The sequence below is a fragment of the Petaurus breviceps genome, unplaced genomic scaffold (genome assembly GCF_028583685.1).
Source record: "Petaurus breviceps papuanus isolate PSGF00001 unplaced genomic scaffold, PetGlider_PUasm1.0 84, whole genome shotgun sequence".
Taxonomy (NCBI): Eukaryota; Metazoa; Chordata; class Mammalia; order Diprotodontia; family Petauridae; genus Petaurus; species Petaurus breviceps.
In genome coordinates, this window is record NW_027186645.1 from 9848543 (window position 1) to 9870458 (window position 21916).

The following is a 21916-nucleotide window of genomic DNA, read 5'->3' on the forward strand; positions in this document are numbered from 1 at the left end:
CTGAAGCATTAGAACAAGGTGGGAAAGTAGAAATAGAAAAAAAATCCATCCATCACCATTTAAAAGAGATCCTATGAGGAAAACTCATAGGAATATCATAGTCAAATTATGAGATCCCCCAGCTCAAAGAAAAAATATTAAAAGCATCGAGATTAAAATAATTTAAATATGATGGTGCCACAATTAGAATCACACAAAACCTAGCAGCAGAGACATTAAAGGACCACAGGTCTTGGAACACTATATATTGAAAAGCAAAAGAACTGGGACTTTGGCTGAAAATATCACATCCTGCAAAGTTAAGCATTATCATAAATGAAAAAAAAAAGTCATTTGATCATTCCTCGGATTTTCAAGACTTTGTTTAAAAAAAGCAAACCCTGAACTTAATAAAATATTTGACATAAAAGAACCAAGAAAAATATAAGGTATATACCAAAGATTAATAAGGGATTCATAAGGAGAAACCGTTTACTTTTTATATATGTAAAATGCATGTCTAAGATTCTTATTAATAATTGGGTAGCTCATAAGAAAGATTGGGGTAAACCTGAATATGATATGAATTTAAAGAGTAAAATCATTTAGTAACAGCTAAAAAGAGTAATTTTTAAAAGCAATTGGGGTTAAGTAACTTGCTCAAGGTTACACGGCCAGGTGTTTCTGGGTGGGTGCTAAGTGTCTGAGCCTGGATTCAATCCCAGGTTGTCCCAATTCTGGGGCTGGTGCTCTTACTCGCTGTGCTACCTGGCCACCCCAAGAGTAATTATTTTATACAAATGAGGTGCAAGAGGTAGAATCCATACAGAGAAATTAGATGGGGGAGGAGGGTTAGAAGGTAGTTCTGGTAACCTGCTTTCTTCGGGCATGGGTTTAAGAGGGAACAGTACATACGTATTTAGAAGAGTATAAAAATATTCTAAATTCAGAAGAAATAAAACAGGGGCATAGGGAGGGAGGATAAGACAAGGGAGGGATATTTAGAGGGGAGGGAGAGGGAATAAGTAAAAGGGGGTAGAGAAAGGGGTTTAGATTTATGGGAATGGGAGGATAGGGGAAGGAGCCTTGGAGGGCCGTAGGCCAGTAATAGGATGGCAATGTCGTGGGTAGAAGTAAAGTAGAGGAGGCAAGGAGGATAGGAAACAAGAGATATATACAAATATAAAAACAAAGACCAGGAGTAGAATTTGGGAAAGTATATGTCTATGTATGTGGAATATGTATGTATATATCTATAGCTATAGAGAAACATATCTAAACTTGATTGTAGCCTTTTGGAGAAAGACGAAGGGGAAAAAAATAAAAAAAGTACACAGCAGAGAACCAAAAAAAAAAGGGAAGCAAAGAAAAGATGTACAATTCTCAAGACTAATGTGTATTATTTATCATATAGACTTTCTTGAAATGAAAATTTATTCTTAAATATTTTGAATCCTCTCATGTTCTGCTATACACATGATATACTTCTTTCTTTCTTACATTGTATTTAAGTACCAATATTTATGTTTATGGTATATTTTTGTTTCTTTTCTCTATTCTATATATGCATTTTGGCCTTTGAGTCTAAAATAAAAATTTTTTTTAAAAAGAATGGGACTTGGGGCGGCCAGGTAGCACAGCGAATAAGAGCACCGGCTCCAGTGTTGGACAGACCTGGGTATCAAATCTGGACTCCGATACTCAGCAACACACCCAGAAATAACTGGCCGTGTAACCTTGAGCAAGTTACTTAACCCTGATTGCTTTAAAAAAAAAAAGAATGGGACTGAATGAGAAGCTCAAAGCAATGCCTAGTATCAGTGAATCTTAGTTACTACAGAGAGCTATATGAGGGAGGGAATGGCTAGTTATTTGTTCCTTTATTTCCTTTGGTCACTGGGCAGACTACTCTAGTTGGGACATTCATTGGCCAGAAGCTAATCAATGTGCCTGGTGCCTTTAAAAACTTCCCTTACCACCAGGAATACCCTTAATTCCTTAAGTCACCATTCTGTCATCCCATTTCCTTTCTCTGTTGCCATAAATAGGGAAGGAAGGGAGTGGAGCCACGAGAATAAGAGGGCAGCAGCATCTGCCTCTATCTCCAAGGAGGACTGGATGAAATGAAATATATGTAAAGGAAATCTATATCAGAAAAAAATACTTTTGATTATGTTATAGAATTATTCTTAAGATACCTGAGAAGGGGGTGGATTCAAGATGGCAGTGTAGAAACAGGGTTTCCATGTGGCTCCTGCTTCCACCTCCTCCAATTCATGTAAAAAAATGACTCTAGATAAACTTTGGAGCTACAGAACCCACAAAAAGACAGAGAGAAGCTAACCTCCCACTGAAGACAGCCCGGCAGGCCAGCAGGAAGGGGCCAGCACAACTCTCTAGGAACTGAGCCCAGCCCCATGCATGAGCCCAAGATTTTAGCCTCAGGGCAGCCTGACCAGCCACTGGCTAGAGGGACTTTGGATCACCAGCAGCAGTTTCCAATATGGTGGTTTCCAGAATTATCGACCATAGATGCCAAAGACAAAGTGAGAGGTCAGTATAGAATTTGCGGGAACAGGGAGTTCAGGAATGTGATCCGGCCTTTGCCCCCAGGGTGAGAAGCAGCTGAGGCTCTGCAGCCTGCTGCTCCAGAGCTCCTACCCTGTAGATTGTAGGGGTACCAAGCAACCAGTTTGAGGGGTAATCACTCTTGCTCTAACCTGCTTGGATCTGGATCACTGTCTAGGGTGGAGGTCCTGGGGTATGTGACCAGTTTGCCAGAGCATGTTGAGGCTTCAGAGAGGGCACCCAAATAATAGCTCCAGCAGCTGTGAAAACTCCAGTGATTGGGATAAAGCTCCCTTTTCTGGTAGCAGAGTTCTACTGTGGCAGAAGACTCAAAGATCAAGTAATTTAGTGGCAACATGAGCAAGCAAAGCACTCCTATTTTGGGGACAAAAAGGATCAAAGCATGGAACAGGAGGAAGACACCAAAGTCAGAACTCCTGCACCAAAAGCTTCCAAGAAAAATGTGAGGTGGTTACAGGCCATAGAGGAGCTTCAAAAGGATTTTGAAAACCAAATAAGAGAAGTGGAGGAAAAATTGGGAAGAGAAATGAGAACAATGCAAGAAAATTATGAAATGGGAGTCAACAACCTGACTGAAGAAAATAACACCTTAAAAATAGATTAACTCAGATGGTAAAAGAGGCTCAAAAAGGCAAAAAGGAGAAGAATGCCTTAAAAAGCTGAATTTGCCAGATGGAAAAAGAATCTCAAAAGCTCACTGAAGAGAATCATTCCTTCCGAATTAGATTGGAGCAAATGGAAGCTAGTGACTTTATGAGAAATCAAAATACTATTAAACAGATCTAAACAAATGAAAAAATAAAAGACAATGTGAAATATCTCATTGGGAAAACCACTGACCTGGAAAATAGATCCAGGAGAGATCATTTAAAAATTATGGGACTACCTGAAAGCCATGATCTAAAAAAGAACCTAGAAATCATCCTTCAAGAAATTCTCAAGGAAAATTGCCCTGATGTTTTAGAACCAGAGGGTAAAATAGAGGTTGAAAGAATCCACCGATCACCTCCTGAAAAAGATCCCAAAAAGGAAAACTTCTAGGAATATTATAGCCAGGTTCTGGAATTCCCAGATCAAGGAAAAAATATTACAAGCATCCAGAAAGAAACAATTTGAATATTGTGGAAACACAATCACGATAACACAGGATCTGGCAGCTTCTATACTGAAGGGCTTGGAATATGATATTACGGAGGTCAAAGGAGCTGGGATTAAAACCAAGAATCACCTACCCAGCAAAACTGAGTATCATGTTTCAGGGGAAAATATGGTAATTCAGTGGAATAGAGGACTTTCAAGCATTCTTGATGAAAAATCCAGAGTTGAATAGAAAATTTGACATTTGGATACAAGAAGCAAGAGAAGCATGAGAAGGTAAACAGGGAAAAGAAATCACAAGGAATTTATCAAATTTGGACTATTTACATCCCTACGTGGAAAAACGATAATTGTAACTGATAAAACTTTTCTCAGTATGAGAATAGTTGAAGGGAAAATAAATTTATATATATATATATATGTATATATATGTGTGTGTGTATGTGTGTATACATATATATATCTATATAGAAGGGCATATGGGTGTATGAATACATATGTGAGTGGGTGTATATATGTGTACAGGTATACATAGAGGGCACAGGACCAATTGAATAGGAAGGGAAGATACTTAAATGGTGAAATTAAGAGGTGAGAGAGGAATATAATGAGAGGAGATGGGGCGAGACAGAATGTGCAAATTATCTCATATAGAATAGGCAAGGGAAAAACTGTTACAATGGAGGGGAAGAACAGGAAGGGGGAAGGGAATGAATCAACTTTATTCTTATTAAATTTGGCTTAGGGAGGGAATGACATACACACTAAATAGGGTATCTCACCCTACAGGAGAGTAGGTGGGAAGGGGATTACAGGGGGGATGATGGAAGGGAGGGCAGGCTGAGGGAGGGAAGTTGGAAGCACCCGCTTTTGAAAAGAGACAGGATCAAAGTAGAGAATAGAACAAGTGGGAGGTGGGATAGGAGAGAGGGAAATATAGTCAGTCTTTTACAATATATCCACTATGGAAACATCTTGCCTAGCCACACATGTACAACCTATATTGAATTGCTTATCTTCCCAGTAAGGGTGGGTGACAAGGGAGCAAGGGAAAGACCCTGGAATTCAAAGTTTTAAAATCAAATATACTATTATTAGTATTGCTTTACATGCAACTGGGAAATAAGATATACAGTCACTGGGGCATAGAGATCCACTGGAAAAGTCAAAAGGGGTATGGGAGAAAATATGGGAGAGAGCAGATTGGGGGAGGGAATATTCAATGGGATTGCTATTTTGTGGTGGTGGGTAGGGGAAAAATGGGGAGAATATCTGTAGCTCAAAATCTTGTGGAAATGAATGATGTAAACTAAAAAATAAAAATGAAAAATAAAAGATACCTGAGACGATTCTGATAACTGAAATACATCATGGAAGGCATTCCTACTGACAAAGAAATGAAACAAACAGATGCCATTGTCATGTAGTCTGACTAGAACAGAGTATAGGTAGAAGGAGGGTCTTTTATAAAGGAAGGATTTACTTCAGATGCTTCCATTATGTGGATTGCATCAATCTCTATAATACTTTAGAGACTCTTAAATGAGATCCACATCCATTCAGAAGAATATTCTCTACCAATTTAAGAAGGAAAAACCAAGTGGATAAGGAAAGCCTATTGTTTAGACCAGTGGTGTCAAACAAATAGAAACAATTCCTGTGGGCTGTATATTGACTTAGAAAACCACAAATTACCACTATCTAGGTTGTATTGTACCTTTATTTATTTTGTTAAATATTTACAAATTATAATTCAATCTGGTTCTAGTACAGTAGAGAGTTTGACAACTCTAGTTTAATCTATGATATACAATTGAATGGAATTGGATTGATATCCTAATGAATTGGCCCAAAAGTACATAAAAAGCAGAGAGACTGTAGATAGATAAAGAGCTAGACCAGTGTTGAATAGGAGAGAGAATTGAATAGATAGTATTTGAGAAATTGATTAAGATGAAACAAAAATCTACCTTTTTTGAAAACAGCTTTTTTTAGTGATGCTATATGACTGCAAATTATGAAACACTATTTTTGAAAATTAAAATTATGGTGAACCAAAGGCCAATCAAAAGGCATATGGTAGATAAAAATAAGCTTCAGCATATTACCAGTAATTGTATATGGCATAAAATATATAACTGAGGGCATTTATGATTGGCAAAGTAGTTGGGAAGTTATGTAGTGAGGAGGGACAACAGAATGCTTTATTGATGCCCATATAATTTAAAAATTAATTCTTTAGTTTTTTGTCATATTCATACCTAAATATATCTCCTTCCACCTCTTATGCTGAAAGTCATATCATATAACAAAGATTTAAAAAGAAAAAGAAAGTAGTTCAATAAAACCAACCAACTTATCAGTCATGTTCAATAGAACATGCAACATTCCACACCATAGTCCCTTATCTCTGCCAAGATTGGAGAGATGTACATTTTCTCAACTCTTTTTCAAGATTAAACAAATTTTGACACATTTTATTTGATGTAAAGATTTTTCCCCCTCAACTGATGCTTTTCTTTCTTAGCCTAGCTGCATTGTTTTTTGTTGGTGCAAAAGCTTTTCAGTGTCATGCTCAAAGTTACTTGTTTTCTCTTTTAATCTTCTCTATCCCTTGTTTGATTAAGAATTTTTTTGGTAGGAATATAAACTGTTAAAAGACCTCTAGGGACCTATTTTCCACGTCGGTGTTTTTTTTGCCAATGAGATATTTCACATTGCCTTCTTTTTTTTCTTTTGGAACTTTTATAATATCTTGATTTCTCATAAAGTCATTAGTTTCCATTTGCTCCAATCTAATTTTGAAGGAATTATTTTCTTCAGTGAGCTTTTGAACTTCCTTTTCCTTCTGTCCAATTCAACTTTTTAAGGCATTCTTCTCCTCATTGGCTTTTTGGACCTCTTTTGCCATTTGAGTTAGTCTATTTTTAAGGTGTTATTTTCTTCAGTATTTTTTTTTGGTCTCCTTTAGCAAGCTGTTGTTTCATTTTCATGTTTTCTTACATTATTTTCATTTCTCTTCCCAATTTTTCCTCTACTTCTCTTACCTGATTTTCTTAGGTCTTTCTTAATCTCCTCCATGGCCTACAAGCAGTTCATATTTTGGGAGGCTTTTGATGCAGGAGTTTTGGCTTTGTTGTCTTCTTCTGGTTATATGTTTTGATTGTCTTTGTCATCAAAGAACAATTATATAGTCTGATTTCTCTTCCTCTGCTCACTCATTTTGCCAGACAATTACTTGACTTTCGAGCTCTTTGCCATGGTAGAACTCTGCTTCCAGAGTGGAGAGTGCTGTGTCTCAAATTTCTGGGGTTTTGCACAGCTGTTGTCAGAGCTTCTTCTAGGTACCTGCCTCAGAACTGTGAGGAGGACTGCCTCTCCATAGCCTCAACAAGCTCTGCCCCACCATCACTCCTCCACCCAAGACTATGACCCAGATCCAAGGAGGGCAAAGCAAGACAATCCTGCCTCAGTGCCAGCAAAGAGATTCCTGTAATTGCCCTCTGATCAGCTGCTTGGTCCTCCCACCATCTATGGGCCTGGATTTCTGGAAGCAGCTGCCACCTCCACCACCCCAAGGCAGGGTCTTGACTGAGCTCTTCTCTCAGTCAGGTCCAACAGTTTTCCCACTGACCTTTAGTTTATGGGGTTAGAAGTCTGGAAACCACCACATCTGCCAGTGATTCAGTCCCCTGAGGTCTGCTTCTGCCAGTCTGTGTCGCTGGTCTATGCCGGCACGGTCCATGCGGAACTACAATCTGCTCCCAGCCTGGTGTGATAGACCCTTCCTGTTGTTGGCCTTCCAGGCTTCCTTCAATGGGAGATTTGTTTCACTCTGTCATTTTGTGGTTTCTGTAGGTCTAAAATTTCTTTAGAATCCTTTTTTTTTACAGGTGTTGGAGATAATTAGGGGATGAGCTCAATTAGTAAGTTCCTGCTTTTACTCTTCCATCTTGGCTCCACTCCTTCTCCATCTAATCTCATACCAGGGGTGTATGGGGGGTTTAAGGAGAACTAGCACCTCTAGTGTGAGGGCTTGCTGAGCTCTTTTTAGGGCTTCTCATCCATCTTTGGTATTTACCTGAATCACCCAACTCTTACTGGTGTCTACAAGAAGCGGTAGCATATGCAGTGGACACACCCCTGTAAAAACTCCTCGCTAAACAAGGTTGAGGGCACTTGACAGACTTCAAACCCAAGCAGATGAAGACATTTACTGGCAGAAGGGGCAGATGAGAATAATTTGTTCCAGTGGCCATGAAGGTGGCCGAAGCAGTGCTGTGGAGCACTTAGAGCTTGATTGGACATCGCCATCACCAATTCATCTTGACTTTTGTCCTTCCACTTGACTTTGATGACTCAGGAAGAGAGAGCAAGGCTGATGACTGTGCAACTCTGCTTCACTTAAATCCAATTCACACACAAATCATTGAAAATGAAGGACAAGAAATAATCTCATACCACTCACTCAGACATTTTCCCCATTATTTCTTGTTTACTGTTGTAAAAGATGAAGAGTTGTCCCTTTTCCTTGCCAAGGCAAACACTTCTCTCCATACTCCTGTTCTCATCCCTGTCATGCCTTCTCCAGCAGATTGCTATCACTATCATCCCTACTCTCTCGCTAACTTTTAATGTCTCCCTACTTACTGGCTCTTTCTTTGTTGCCTACGAATAGGTCCATTTTTTTTATCCTTAAAAAAGACCCCTTACTTGATTTAATGACACATGCTAGTTATTGTCCTATATTTCTCCTCCCATTCTTGGCCAACATCCTTGAGAAAACCATCTACCTTGGGTGCGCTTCTTCCTCTCTTCTCCCTCTCTCCTTAAGCCTCTCTAGTCTGTCTTTTGATCTTGTCCATCAACTGAAATTGCCTTCTCCAGAGTTACCCCTGGTCTCTTAATTGCCATATCTAATGACTTTTTCTCAATCCTCATCCTTCTTGAACTCTCTGCAGCATTTAACACCGTTGATCACCTTCTCTCACTGTATATTCTCCTCTCTAGATTTTTCTGACACTTTCTCCTGGCTTTCCTCCCCTTTGCTTCACCACTCCTTCTCAGTCTCCTTCCTTGGACCTCTATCCACATCATACATACTAACAGCATGCTGCTCTGTGCTAAACTGTCTCACTAGGTGAACTCATCAACTCACTTGAGTTCAATTATTATCTCTATGCAGATGATTGTTCCATTAATCTATCCAGCCCTAGTGTCTCTTCTTATTCATAGTCCTGTGTCACCAGCTGTCTTTTGGAAATCTAGAAGTGAGTGTCCCTTCGGCATCTTAAATCCAACATGTCCAAGACAGATTTCATCATATGTCCTGCAAACCCTCCTTTCTTTTGAACTTTCTTATACTGTTGGGGGTGTCAATATCTTCTCAGTACCCAGGTTCACAACCTCCATTTCATCCATGACACTTTGCTCTCACTCATCCTAACATATCTAATTTGTTATTCATTCCTCTTGTTATTTCTACCTCTCTCATATCTTGGCATCTACCTATCAGTTTGGGTGTGAGGATAAAGTAATATTTGTAAAGCAATTTGCAAACCTAAAAATGTCATATAAATACTATTATTATTATTATTATTATTCTATCATTATTACAACATCTCTTGTACATATCTCCTTTCTATTCATATAACCCCCTTCCTAATTTAGACCCACATCACCTTTCATCTAGACTATTTTCTTTTTTCTCTTTAAACTCCAGGGTAACCTCACACTCTAAGCAAATTTGACAATATGGCAGAAGATGGAAATAGTTTTCCAGTGGCTTTTCGTGTTTCAAGTCCCTTTTTATACAATCTATTCTCCTCTTATTTGTCAAAGTGATTTTCTCAAATCATGTCAAACCCCCTCCCTCCACCTTACCAATATTGAATAAACTTTAGTGGGTCTCTGTTGCCTCCAGAAGCAAATGTAAAGTCCTCTGTTAGGTTTCAAGGCTCTTCAGAACCTGATCCCTGCTCTCCTGTCCAGTCTCCTTATGCCTTACGCCCCTGTACATACTCCATGATCTACTTACCCTGGCATTCTTTTGTTCTTTGAGCATCTCTCCCCCATGCCTGGAATGTTCTTCCTCCTCATCTCTATATCTTAGTTCCCTAGCTTTCTTCACAACACAGTACAAATCTCACTTTTGTCAGTAGGCCTTTCTCAGTCTTCCAAGCTACTAGTGCCTTCTCTGAGATTACCTTCCATCTATATATCTTATGTATACCTAGTCATTGTCATGTTTGTCTCCCACTTTAGAATATGAGCTCTTTGAGGACAACAGCTGCCTTTACCTTTGTCTTTATTCTTAGTATTTAGCCTAATCACTGATGTATAGTAATTTTTATTGCCTGACTACAGTACAAACATCATAAGATTTTAGAGATGGAAAGGACCATGAATAACCTCTAGTCAAATCTCTATTTTACCAAAGAGGAAAATGAGTATCTACAGGGTGAAGGGACTTTCCCAAGGTCAAACAGATAGTAAATGACCAAGCTGAGACAGGCTTCTGACTCCAGATCCAGTGCTTTGCCAGCATCTTCTAACCATGTACATTTTGGCTACCTCTCAACACGAATAGACAGTCTATATACCACACAAATCCGTTTGACTGTTTTTCCTCACTGAACTGGTCAGGTCACTAAAAAAATGTCAAGCCAGTCGAAACAGTCAAATCAGTATGTGTAATTAGGCACTTTGATGTGTATTGTGATCATACATGAAAAGTAGTGCAGAGGTGGAGGAGAATTTTCTTTTTTTAGTTTACATTCTAAGGTAACTCAGGAACCATGCCTGTGGGAATCTGTATAATTGCTCAAGACTGTTCAAAGACTAATGGGAAAAGTTATCTTGCTTCCTCTCTGACAAGACTAATGTCCCTACTCCGTTGGAATTCTAGGAGCATGAGATCTTGGTAGCCCAGAGCCTTTGAGGTATTTCTAGGTGAAATTAGGTATATTCAAAGGAGCCTTGAGTACTTCAGAATTGCTTTTGAATCTCAAAGGGAAAGGAGTAGGCAGGTCACTCAAATACGTCTATATGACTCTGAATCTATGGTCCTATCTTAAAAGAAATATATTTTAACCTAGTGAACCTAGAAAATTCTCATAGAGTTGCAGGAATGAAGGAAAATGCTATGGCACTTGAATAGAGAAGAGGTGTTTTTAGATCCCCTCAACACCATTTCAGAGGGGATCACAGCATGTGGTAGGTTTGATATTTCCACTGAGGTTGTCTCTACATAAGATAATGTCTGACTCTTTTAACTGACTTGACTGCCCTCAGTAAAAACAAACAAATGAACAAACAAAAAACCTTACCTCACAGTTCAACTGATTTACATTTATAGACTGTACAACTTGGGGAATGCATGTAGTATTATATGGGTTGAATTTTGGTAGAGAATCAAGTGAATAATACAATTAGGGTCCCTCAGAGAAACCAGCTTACACAAATGTAATTAATTTTATTGCTGCATTTCTGACTCCTTCCTATTGCTCTGGAAGATTATAAAGTGCACAAACTTATTCAGCTATAAAGGGATTTTTTGTAATAAGCAAATTAAATTTTGATGCTTTGGCTATAAGGCATTTGATTATCAGCAGATCTTTCTATTAATCCCAAAGCATTACTCAGTAATCTTATCTATTTATTTATTCGTTCGTCCATCTATCTATCTATCCATCCATCCATCCATCGATCTATCTATCTATTTTTTTTTTAAAGCAATAGGGGTTAAGTAACTTGCTCAAGGTTACACGGCCACTCATTTTGTGTGGGTGTTAAGTATCTAAGGCCGGAACTGATCCTGGGTCTCCTTACTCCGGGGCTGGCACTCTTACTCACTGTGCCACCTGGCTGCTCCAATCTTATCTCTTTATAAGAAACAGTGAGATGCAGTGAAAGTGTGCTGGATTTGGAGATAAAAGCACTGGTTTCCACTCCTGGTTCTGCCACTTGTTCTGTAAGCATAGACATGTCACTTAGCCTCAGTGAACCTCAGTTTCCTCACCTGTAAAATGAGGGGCTTATATTTAGATATACTCTAAGGTCCTATTCTAGCTTTAAGTCCATGATTTATTTCTATGATTCATCCTTTCATAAAAGGCACTTTATCTTTGGTCCATTCATCTTTACTGATCTCAATCCCACTCAATTCTTGTTTGTTCCACATTTAAGGGCCTGCTAGACACTCACACTGAGCAGTGAAGCCTGTGATGATGACAGTGCTTTCCCCCCACTGAATGTTTCCTCACTTTGAGGGAGCAAGAATTTATAATGATCAAAAGCTCAGTTGGAGCATGTTTCATGTGGAATAAAGCCTCCTCATAAGAAGCTTTCCTCCTTGCTTTCTATTACAGCTACTGTACTGAGGTGTCCCCTTTTATACCTACCAAGACAGGAACGTGCCCTTTACTGCCTACAAGCAAGGGCCCTCCCTGGGAAACTGGATAATAGATGGTTTGCTTTCCATACATCTGCCTCTCCCTCCTGAGCAATTTCTCCTTTCCCCTTTCTCTTTCCTATTTCTAGCCATCATTACTTCTACCATGATCAGTAGTTACCTTGTGTGACCCCTCCCTCCTTGCTTCTTTGTGATTATGCATTAGCAGCTTACTGTGTTACACTTCCTAGAAATGTCTGTATTTTAAAAGCAGTGCCCATATCTCAAGAACAGCAAAACTTTTCCCCATTGGAAAGGCTGATGGGGGAGATACTTTTGGATGAGAGACTTTCTTGGGTTCCTCAAATTGTACCATGGTCTTCATGGTCTACATGGTACTTTCCTATAAGGCCAATTCTGCCAAAGTGGCTGAAGGAGGTAGTGGCAGAGTCCTTGAGTTTTCAGCCAGGTTGGCTTGTCTTCCTACTTGGCATATTTCTCAGGAACTTCAGCTCTTTAATTTCTGCATCTCCTCAGTGGTACAGGGTATGGACTAAGGATCTGTTGCTTTTCCTTCATTTAAATATTTCTTAGTAGAAAGAACGAAAAAGAGGATGCCATAAGAAGCTGCAAATCTCCACTATGTACACCTTAGTTTTTTAGGGTATATTTCAAACACAATAGCTATAATACTGCCATGTTCGTCTGTGTCTCCCACTGCATTTTTTTCTTTTGCTAAATTTTTAAATGATTCATTGATACATTTTTTTCCTTTTCCTCTCTTTAATTTTAAAGTATCATTATCCCTCCTTCCCTGCTGCCTTGCCAGCTTTCAATGGTTTCCCCCTCGGTGTCCTATTCTGGCAGGGACATCAACTGTCTCTCTTTGAGGCTGTCTCAGCATGGAGCAGGAGGAGTGGATTCAGTGGCAGACTTCAGCAAGCAGCAGCCTGATACCGCCAATCCTTTTGGAGACCTTCAGTCTCATTTTTGGAGTCTGGGAGGATGTCATATCCTTTCTTTCCCTCAAAATCTAGTCACTTTGCCTGTAGCACCTCTCCCTGTGTTGCAGCATCTCATCATTTTCTTGCCTTATCATTCCTTGTTAACCACTCGGCTCTGGGCATGTAAGGGAAATGCAGAGAACTGAGGGGGTCACTACACAATGCACATGGTAGATAGGTGCTTAATAAAAATTTCAAAACTTGTTTAACTGAATTAAATGTGTATAGGGTAGTTTGGCTAGTCTCCAAATCCCTTGGAAACTACAGAATTCTTAAAAACCCGAAGAAACTCCCTAAGTGATGCATTATATTACAAAGACATGATATTACATATACAGCATAATATTTGTATCATATTACCCCTTTAACTCTGTCTGTTAGAGTTCCTAAGCCTTCCTTCAAGGCTCTGCTCACATATCACCTCCTATAAGAAGCCTTTTCTCATTTTTCTGGTCATTAGTGTCCGTCCTTTCCTCAAATTATCAAGTATATGCTTAGCTTTTTACATGTATTTCCCCCTACCTCCAATCTGAAAGCAAACTCCCTTAAGACAGTTGTGTGTGTGTGTGTGTGTTCAGTTCTTTATCATTTAACATGATTTTTTTTTCAGGGCATGGAGTGATCCAGACTCCTGCTTCATTGGCATAGGGAAATCCCAGTGTGGGGATTCCCTTAAATACACCTGAGCAACTCTGTAGCTTCTGGTCGTAAAGGGTTTCCTGGGGCATTAAGAGGTTAAGGTGACTTACCCATCCTAACTCCAGTCTTCCTGACTTCCAAACTAGCATTTTATCCACTCTTCCATGCTGCCTCTAACCTCACATATAGCAGGAACTTGTTGGATGACCCTGGATTGGGTCACATGGAGACATATCTTCAACTTGATTTCAATAACTACTATAAATTGCACAACCATTATATGAATTGATTTCGTATTTCACCTGTGGATGTTACTGAGGTTTGTCCTCATGGATGACATCGTTTCCATAGTAACATAATGTGCTTCAAATGTTGGTGGAAAAGTGGAGACTTACAAAGACCAATTAGAAATGCTGTGCATAAATGAGTATATTAATAACTGAAGCCACAGCTGTGAAAGGCTTTTTAGAAGGGCACAGTTACAGGAGAAGCAGCATTGTCTGGAAGATAGGACAAAAAGCTGGTGTTTAAGGAGCCTAGTTTCAAGACTGCACAAGTCATTGGACCTGTCTACAAGCCCAGCTTTTTTCATTATAAACAAACAACAAAAAAAGGAGATAATCATGTAATTAACTTTTAATTATTTGTGGATTATCTCAGCCCCATGTGTTTCCTCCACCCCCAACTTCTCTGCCTCTGGCTATTTCATTGTTCATTAAACCACTTGTAGGAGAGGTATGGGAGTGAATGAGGAGTTCAACTCTTTGGTATTTTGCTACCTGCTTCCAGCACTGACAAATAAAAAAAAAAAGAGTTGTTGGGGGAAGGAAGAAGGTTGAAACAAATAGCTAAAATAAGTCATTTGGATTTTGGATTATCTGTGATTTCACTTACCCTTGCTATAATAGCACCCCATTACCACGGATAATTGCAAATTGACAGTACTTGCCAACTGCCTTGGGGAGCACTTCTGGTGATTAATTCAGAGATAGTATTTGTAACTCACTGGAAGAAAGGTGTTATAGAAAGATAAGGCATTACTATTCTAAGATATGAAATGAGACAGGGAGGAAATGGAATTTGATTATGGAGTACAGCATAAATCTTGAAGCCTGATGGCTTCTACAGTCTTACAAGTTGTGGAGTATAACTCAGAGTTACCATAATGTCCTCAAAGATGGAAAACTTTCTTCTCCCAAGTGTTTTGGTTTTGGCCTAGATTTTCTTCAGCTGAGTGCTTGATAGGAGGTGAAAGTTCAGGTTACTAGGAACTTTGCCAGAGTGATATATGAAAAAGGTGTGCCCTGGTGAACAGAGATGAACTTTTTTCTTTTTCAATGAGGGATGGGGCTTTTTTTTGCCTTGGGCCAACTTGTATGACTCTTTCCATTCTACCTTGTTTATAGACACTCACACAGAGTTCAAGCAGATGGTTATTGACATCACTCTGGCATGGGATTCCACTAGGCCACATCTTTGGCCCCTTGGAGAAAATTCAAATGTTTTTACTGGGGGCAAAAGTACTAGTACAGTCTAGGATGGTACAAGAAACACATTGCTCACTAAGTCCAGGAAGACTATCGATTTTGGGGTTGCAGAGGTTTAAAGTAGGTTCCAAAGACTTTGTGAAATGTACATTAGGAACCATAAGGTCCTGTTGGTTCAGAACAATTGCCTTTGCATGTTAATGTTTGTAAATGTAATCCACTTATTTCTGTGACCTACCAAGACTTGTTCCCCATGGCAACAGATGAGGCAGCCTGCAAACCAACTTTATACTACAGGTGGGAGAGGGTAGAGAGATAGGAGAGGGTAGAGAATAAAGTGTGATAAAAGTGTTAGAACTCAGGACACAAGTTCTTCAGGGGGTAGTGACTTAGGGACACCACTCAAGTGGGGAAACAAAGGCCCAGGAACCCAGTTGATGGAGAATTCCTGCATCATCACCCCTGCCTCCCTCCCTATAGGAGCATGGAGGCACAGGTTGGGGTAGAACTCATTTGGTATGCTGGAAGCCCTCAATAATTTTTTGTGAGCCCCAGCCTTACCCACATGTTACCTTCCCTGATCTGGAAGGGATAGATGATAATCCTCACAAAGTGATTCAGTCTCACTGGGTGAGGAGGAAAGTAGTCCATTTCATAGGGAGCTCATTCAGCAATTCTGTAACATCACCAGTTGCCCCTGGTCCTTCATCTTATCTCCTTGGAGAAGGTGGAAAGGGTGGGGAGAGGGCAGCAGGCAAGAGGGATGTAGTGGTGGTTTCTCTCAACTCTGGCTTGGTAGTGGGGAGTTGTATCTAGTAGGTACTTAGAGATGGGTACGACAGCAAATAGACCCTTAGAAGTGGCCATCCAGGGGGTGGCTAGGTGGTGCAGTGAATAGAGAGCACTGTCCCTGGAGTGAGGACCTGAGTTCAAATCTGACCTCAGATACTTAACACAAAACTAGCTGTGTGACCTTGGCAAGTCACTTAACTCCAATTGCTCTACGTTCCCCTCTCCAAAAAAAAAAAGTGGCCACCCCGGGGGCCTAGTAAGGGAACAAGAGTGTACAGAGGCCCCCAGGGTGTACAGACATAAACTAGAGGTGTAATGGGGGAAGGAAATGTATCTTTTAGATGTTATCTCTCTCCCTTACTTGTTAGTTATCTGTCTACTGAAGTATGCTACAGTGCTATCAGCACTTTCTATACTTTGATAGGACAAACTTACAGTTGCCCTGCTTTAGTTACAATTCTAGTAAAAGTACTGCGTAATGTCCCAGGTTCACAACCTGTGGCATAACCAACTGTTACTAAAATCTATATTGGTTTCACAGAATGCTATTCTGCAGTATTTTCAAGAAGAAGGAACATGGATCAAATTGGCAAATTTTTGCATTCTCTAGAAGATGTGGAAGTTTTTTCCCCATTAGTACATTTAGAAGTGACTTTTATCTACCTACCTGCTTACTTTATTTGCGCAGCAGATAGCAACATGGGTGCCAAATTGCAGCAAGCCTTTGCACATCAGACTTTGGCCTGCTGGTATTTCATCAGAAGTACTTCTTGTCAGTGGCCACATAGTGCATCTCTGTCTCATGCCAGCTTTTCGGTCTTTAGAACTATCATTTCCAGGCAATCTTGGTTACTTTTAATGAGTTCAGAAAATCAGTCAAATTAAAATGATTTCCCCTGAGTCAGGGTTGGCTTTATGTGTCTCTACTAGATTTCCCTTTTAGATAACAAATGATCAATAATCTGCTATGCAAAAAAGGCCTGAATTATCTGAGGTTTCTGGGGTTTTCAATTGACTGACCAATTGGCTAACTAATAACATCTGACTTTAGCTATCTCTGGCAATGAAATGAGGGGCTGTGAAAAAAACCAATTGGCTAACTAATAACATCTGACTTCAGAATGAGGGCTGTGAGAAACAAATTATAAGATCAGAGATTTAGAGCTAGAAGGGGCCTTAGAAGGTACTGGGTCCAAGCCCTTCATTTTGCAGATGGCCAGAGACAGGTAACCTGACTTGTCTGGATTCACATAGCTATTAAGTGTCTGAGATGGGCATCAAACCTGTCTTTCTGCTTCCCAAGTTCAGTATACTATTCATTGTGCCACCTAGATGCTTTACAAAAATGCTGTTAGAAAAAAGATCTATCTTCAGACTAGACATTAGCTCCGATTAAGAGCAGGCATATTTAACCTAATTAAGATAAAGTATCTTTAATCAAATAAAAGAACAGGTGCTAAGGTTAAAAGGAAAACTAAACCTCTATCAGGTCTACACTGGAGTGATGGACCTCAGTTATAGAGGCAGCTTGGAGCAAGGATAATATTGTATTATTGTTTTCATACATATATTCTTTGGTTCAAAAAGGCTTGGTTATATGACTCTTCTTAGCTAGTTAAGTTATTTAAGTTAATGTTTTACTTAAACATTTCAATACTTGGAAAGTGTTACTTTTGGAATCCAAAGAGCATACGTTCAAATTCTGTCTCAAACCCATGGTGTAGCCTATGTGACATTGGGCAAGTCAATCTCTCAGAACTTGGGTTTCCTTTGCTATAAAATAACTATAATGATATTGATGCTGCTTAACTCACAGAGCTGCTTTGAGGAAGTCTTTTACAAGAAATAGAGCAGTATATAAATGTTATTATTATTATTAACAACAACAATAATGCTTACGGCAGATGTGATATCTTGCCAATTCTTTCCATCAGTATAGATTTCAGTCTACTTACACACAAGATGAGACTTGTTCATGTTCTTCATACATATCTTCCAGAGAGGATTATTTAGTATGTTGGAAGCTTTTCTCTGGGTCCCTGTACAATTTCTTGGCTACTGGTGGAAACAGAGGGCTGTCCATCTGTTATCCCTTTTAACTTGGGATACCATCATGGTATCCCATGTAGTTATTGCTGCATGACTGGTCCACTTTTTCCAATCCTTTTCCAATTATAATTTGCTTTTGTAATAATAATTATAGGTCAGATTTATAAAGTACTTCAAGGTTCTCGAAGTGCTTTACATACAGTATCTAATTTGATACAACAATCCTGTAAGGTAGGTGTTATTATAATCCTCATTTTATAGATAAGGAAACTGGGGTTCAGAGATGTGAGGTGAGACTTGCCTACTGTCACAAACAAATTCCTGACGTGGGATTAAAACTTAATTAATTCTGGCTACAATCCTACACTCTCTCCAGTACTCCATGCTGCATTTATAGTATCCTTTATACCACTTCATGAGTCTAGGTCATATCTGGAAATATGCTGTAGGCAATTTGCATTCATAATGTGTATATCAATTGTCCTTTGTGTCACTTGTGTATTTGGTTCTTTAGAGATTGTGATATTATAAGATTTCTAATCATAAAGCATCACCAAAACATTGAGGTTGAAAAGATGGGGTTTGGGACAAGGAAAGAGTTTGGGATTGTTAAAAATCTTCCCACAATTTCCAAAATTAAATCCAGCCTTCTTTCTTTTTCTTATATTTGGTTTGGGTCTGATTCACTGAGTATTGTCTGACTCAGATATAAGCATCCCTAAATATTTTCAAGACTGTGTTACTTATTATTATGTATTCTTCCGTGTATACTTGATTGTATAGTACTAAAACATTTCCCTAGACAACTAACTGCATGTCATAGTTAGGACAAAAAACATTTTCTGTCCATTTACTTTTACTTATAGGGATTGTTAGGCCGCTCTCTTTTGAGTGATAATCAGTGTCACAAAAGGGCCCTGTAATGTTTGGAGCCTGATGTAGTCATCACCTTACATATCATGCAAAAGCAAACAGAGCAGAAGTATGAAGCTTGCAGGCCACATGTGGCCCACAACACTCTCAAGTGCAGCCTGAACCAAATTAAAATATAAGAGGGAAATATTTAACTAACTAAATAAAAATACAATAAAACATAGATAATATATTTTAAAACAAAGTCAATATATGACCCTCTGGGATCCTTATGTATGGTTTAATGGCCTCTTTTTGTATTTGCTTTTGACACCACTGATCTAGAGAATCTTACCATATATGACTTTACTCTTTCAATGGGACCTTGTTCAGGACATCCCTATAATCCTGGCAAATATCTATCTGTTTTATATGTCACTTAGCATGAATAACCTGAGGGTCATTGAATATAGTTATTTTGGGGCTTATATTATCGAGGAGTTTTATATCATCTTAACATATATGATACTTCCCTTTTGGGAGAGAGCTGCCAAGGCCATGGGCTATATTTCAGTCTACCAGGCCAAATGCCTTTTTTTTTTCCAGAGAGGAGGAGGTAACCAACAAATAATAAAGTCAGAAGTCTTTTGTATGTTCTATACCTTTTGTCAATTGCATTCCAGGCATAGGACACAGTTGAGGTAAACATGGATAAGGGAGATGATGTGTTGTATATGAGGCCAATTTGGCTGAGCAGTAATATACATCAAGGCTTCTTAAACTTTTTTGGTCTTGACCCTTTTTTCCATTTTGGCAGAGTTCATTGGCATTGCATGCATGGCCTGAGGGCATGAGCAGTATAAAGTGGGCATGCTTTGTCTTCAGAACCAAAGCTGCAATGAAGTTGCCCAATGCAGCACAGTCAAGAGCTTCCAGAAACACCTCGGATTCATTAAGCATTTGGTTTTTAATTAAGTTTTGGTTCAGAAACCTTTTACTGTTGTCATATTTTTCGCGACCCCATATGGGATCATGACCCACAGTTTGAGAAACACTGAATTATACATGACAGGGATTAATAAGGTTGGGACCAAATTGGAAAGAGCTTTAAATGTCAAACAGGAAAACTTATATTTGATTCTTGAAATAATAGGAAACCATTGCAGTTCATCAGATAGAGGTATGACAAGGTCAGACTTGGGTTTTAGGAATAGCTCTTTAGCAGTTTGTGGAGGATGTATTGGAATGGGCGAGAGATTTGACCCTGAATGTTCCCTTCTCACACTTACATCAAGGATACCCTTAATATGTTTGTATTTCATCCCCATAAAGATGTTATAAAAGCACTGACTAGGAATATGGGTTGGTGGGTATTGAGAGTCTCTTGATCTTTTCTGGGTTATAATATCATGTGTGATTATTCTATTCTTTTACTATCTCCCCCCCAATCTCCCAAAGCATATCTTAAAAAATAGTTTCCAAATGTTTTCAAGATTATTTTGCTTCTAGCATGGATTTCTCTATTGTATACTTGGTTGTATAGTAGTACACTGGGGACTGAGCTATTAGGGTTCAGCTGTAGTGGTTAAAATATAAATTATGATAAAATAGATTTTTATAGAAATATAGACAAATCTGTCCCATTTTCCACCATTTTCTGTCTTGCATGTTTAATCCTGCAGGTTTGGTTTCATACCAAGTTTTGTAAAATTGTGTTTTCATTTCCACTAGTCTTTGCTGTGTTATAAGGTGACAGTTTATAATCTTCCTCTATAGGGCTTTATGAATGAACTTGTTCTCTATACCTTTTTGCTTGGCAAAAAGTCAACAGTTTGTTTGCCAAGGCACTTTTTTGATATCATTGTAATGATTGCTTTACAGCAGTTAAATTATTTCAGTTTAGGTTATTTTTAAGGTTAATATCTTTGTCTTTTCCCTTTTCCCATATATGATTCATGACACTTTTGAACATTGCAGGTTGAAGTTGTTGTAATTGTTTCCATTGATCCTTATATTTTTTTCTAATATGATGGTCACTCTAAGTAGTCACCGTTCTGTTTGAATACAGATACCTGATCCCGATATGATACCGCTGTCATAGGATGGTAGATGTAGAGCTTGAAGGGATTGTAGAGGTCGTCTAGTTCAGTCTGCAATTTTATAGATATGAAGAAATGGAAACCCATAGAGATTATATGATCACATAGGTAGTAAGAGTGAGAGCCAGGATTCAAACCTAGGTCTTCCGACTTCAAATCCAGTGTACTTTCTTCTCCACTCACTGTAACTAGTTATTTTCTTTCTGTTAAGATAGAGGCCAAACAAGTTTTGAGGAATATATCAATACCTTTTAAATAAAACTACTGCATGGAGGGAGATCTTAGAATATTGCTTCTACTGCAGGCAACCTTTATAGCATTTACTCTTTCTTATACGTGGACTATTTTTTTTTTGAGGAGGGAAGGCAAAGGCAATTGGGGTTAAGTGACTTGCCCAAGGTCACACAGCTAGTAAGCATCAAATGTCTGGGGGCAGAATTGAACTCAGGTCCTCCTGACTCTAGCACTAGTGCTCTGTTTGCTGCACCACTTAGCTGCCCTTTTACTACCATAATTTTTACCATCTTCCTTTTCACCTTTTTTTGTTTTCTTTATCTTCTCAGGAGGTCATAAGTTTTCTCTCCTTGGAGATATTTAAGCATAGACTGGATGTCCTCTTGTCAAGTATGTTATAATGGGGATTCCTTTGGTGTATAGATTAGATTCATTGGCTGCTGAGGACCCTTCCAATGCTCATATTTTGTCATTCCTTTCTGTGTCTACATTTGTATTGAAATCACAACCATGCAGCCATAGTGTATGTTCTCTTGGTTTGGAGGGTCTTGTCGATTTCTTTGTTAAGTTTCTCTACCTCTTCATCTTATCCAACAGATGCTGACATATAAATTGAAATTCTATTAACACATGGTGGTCTTTTGTTGCTTATGCTTTTCATGAGCATGGAGAGACAAGATGATCAAATTCTCCATGAGATTG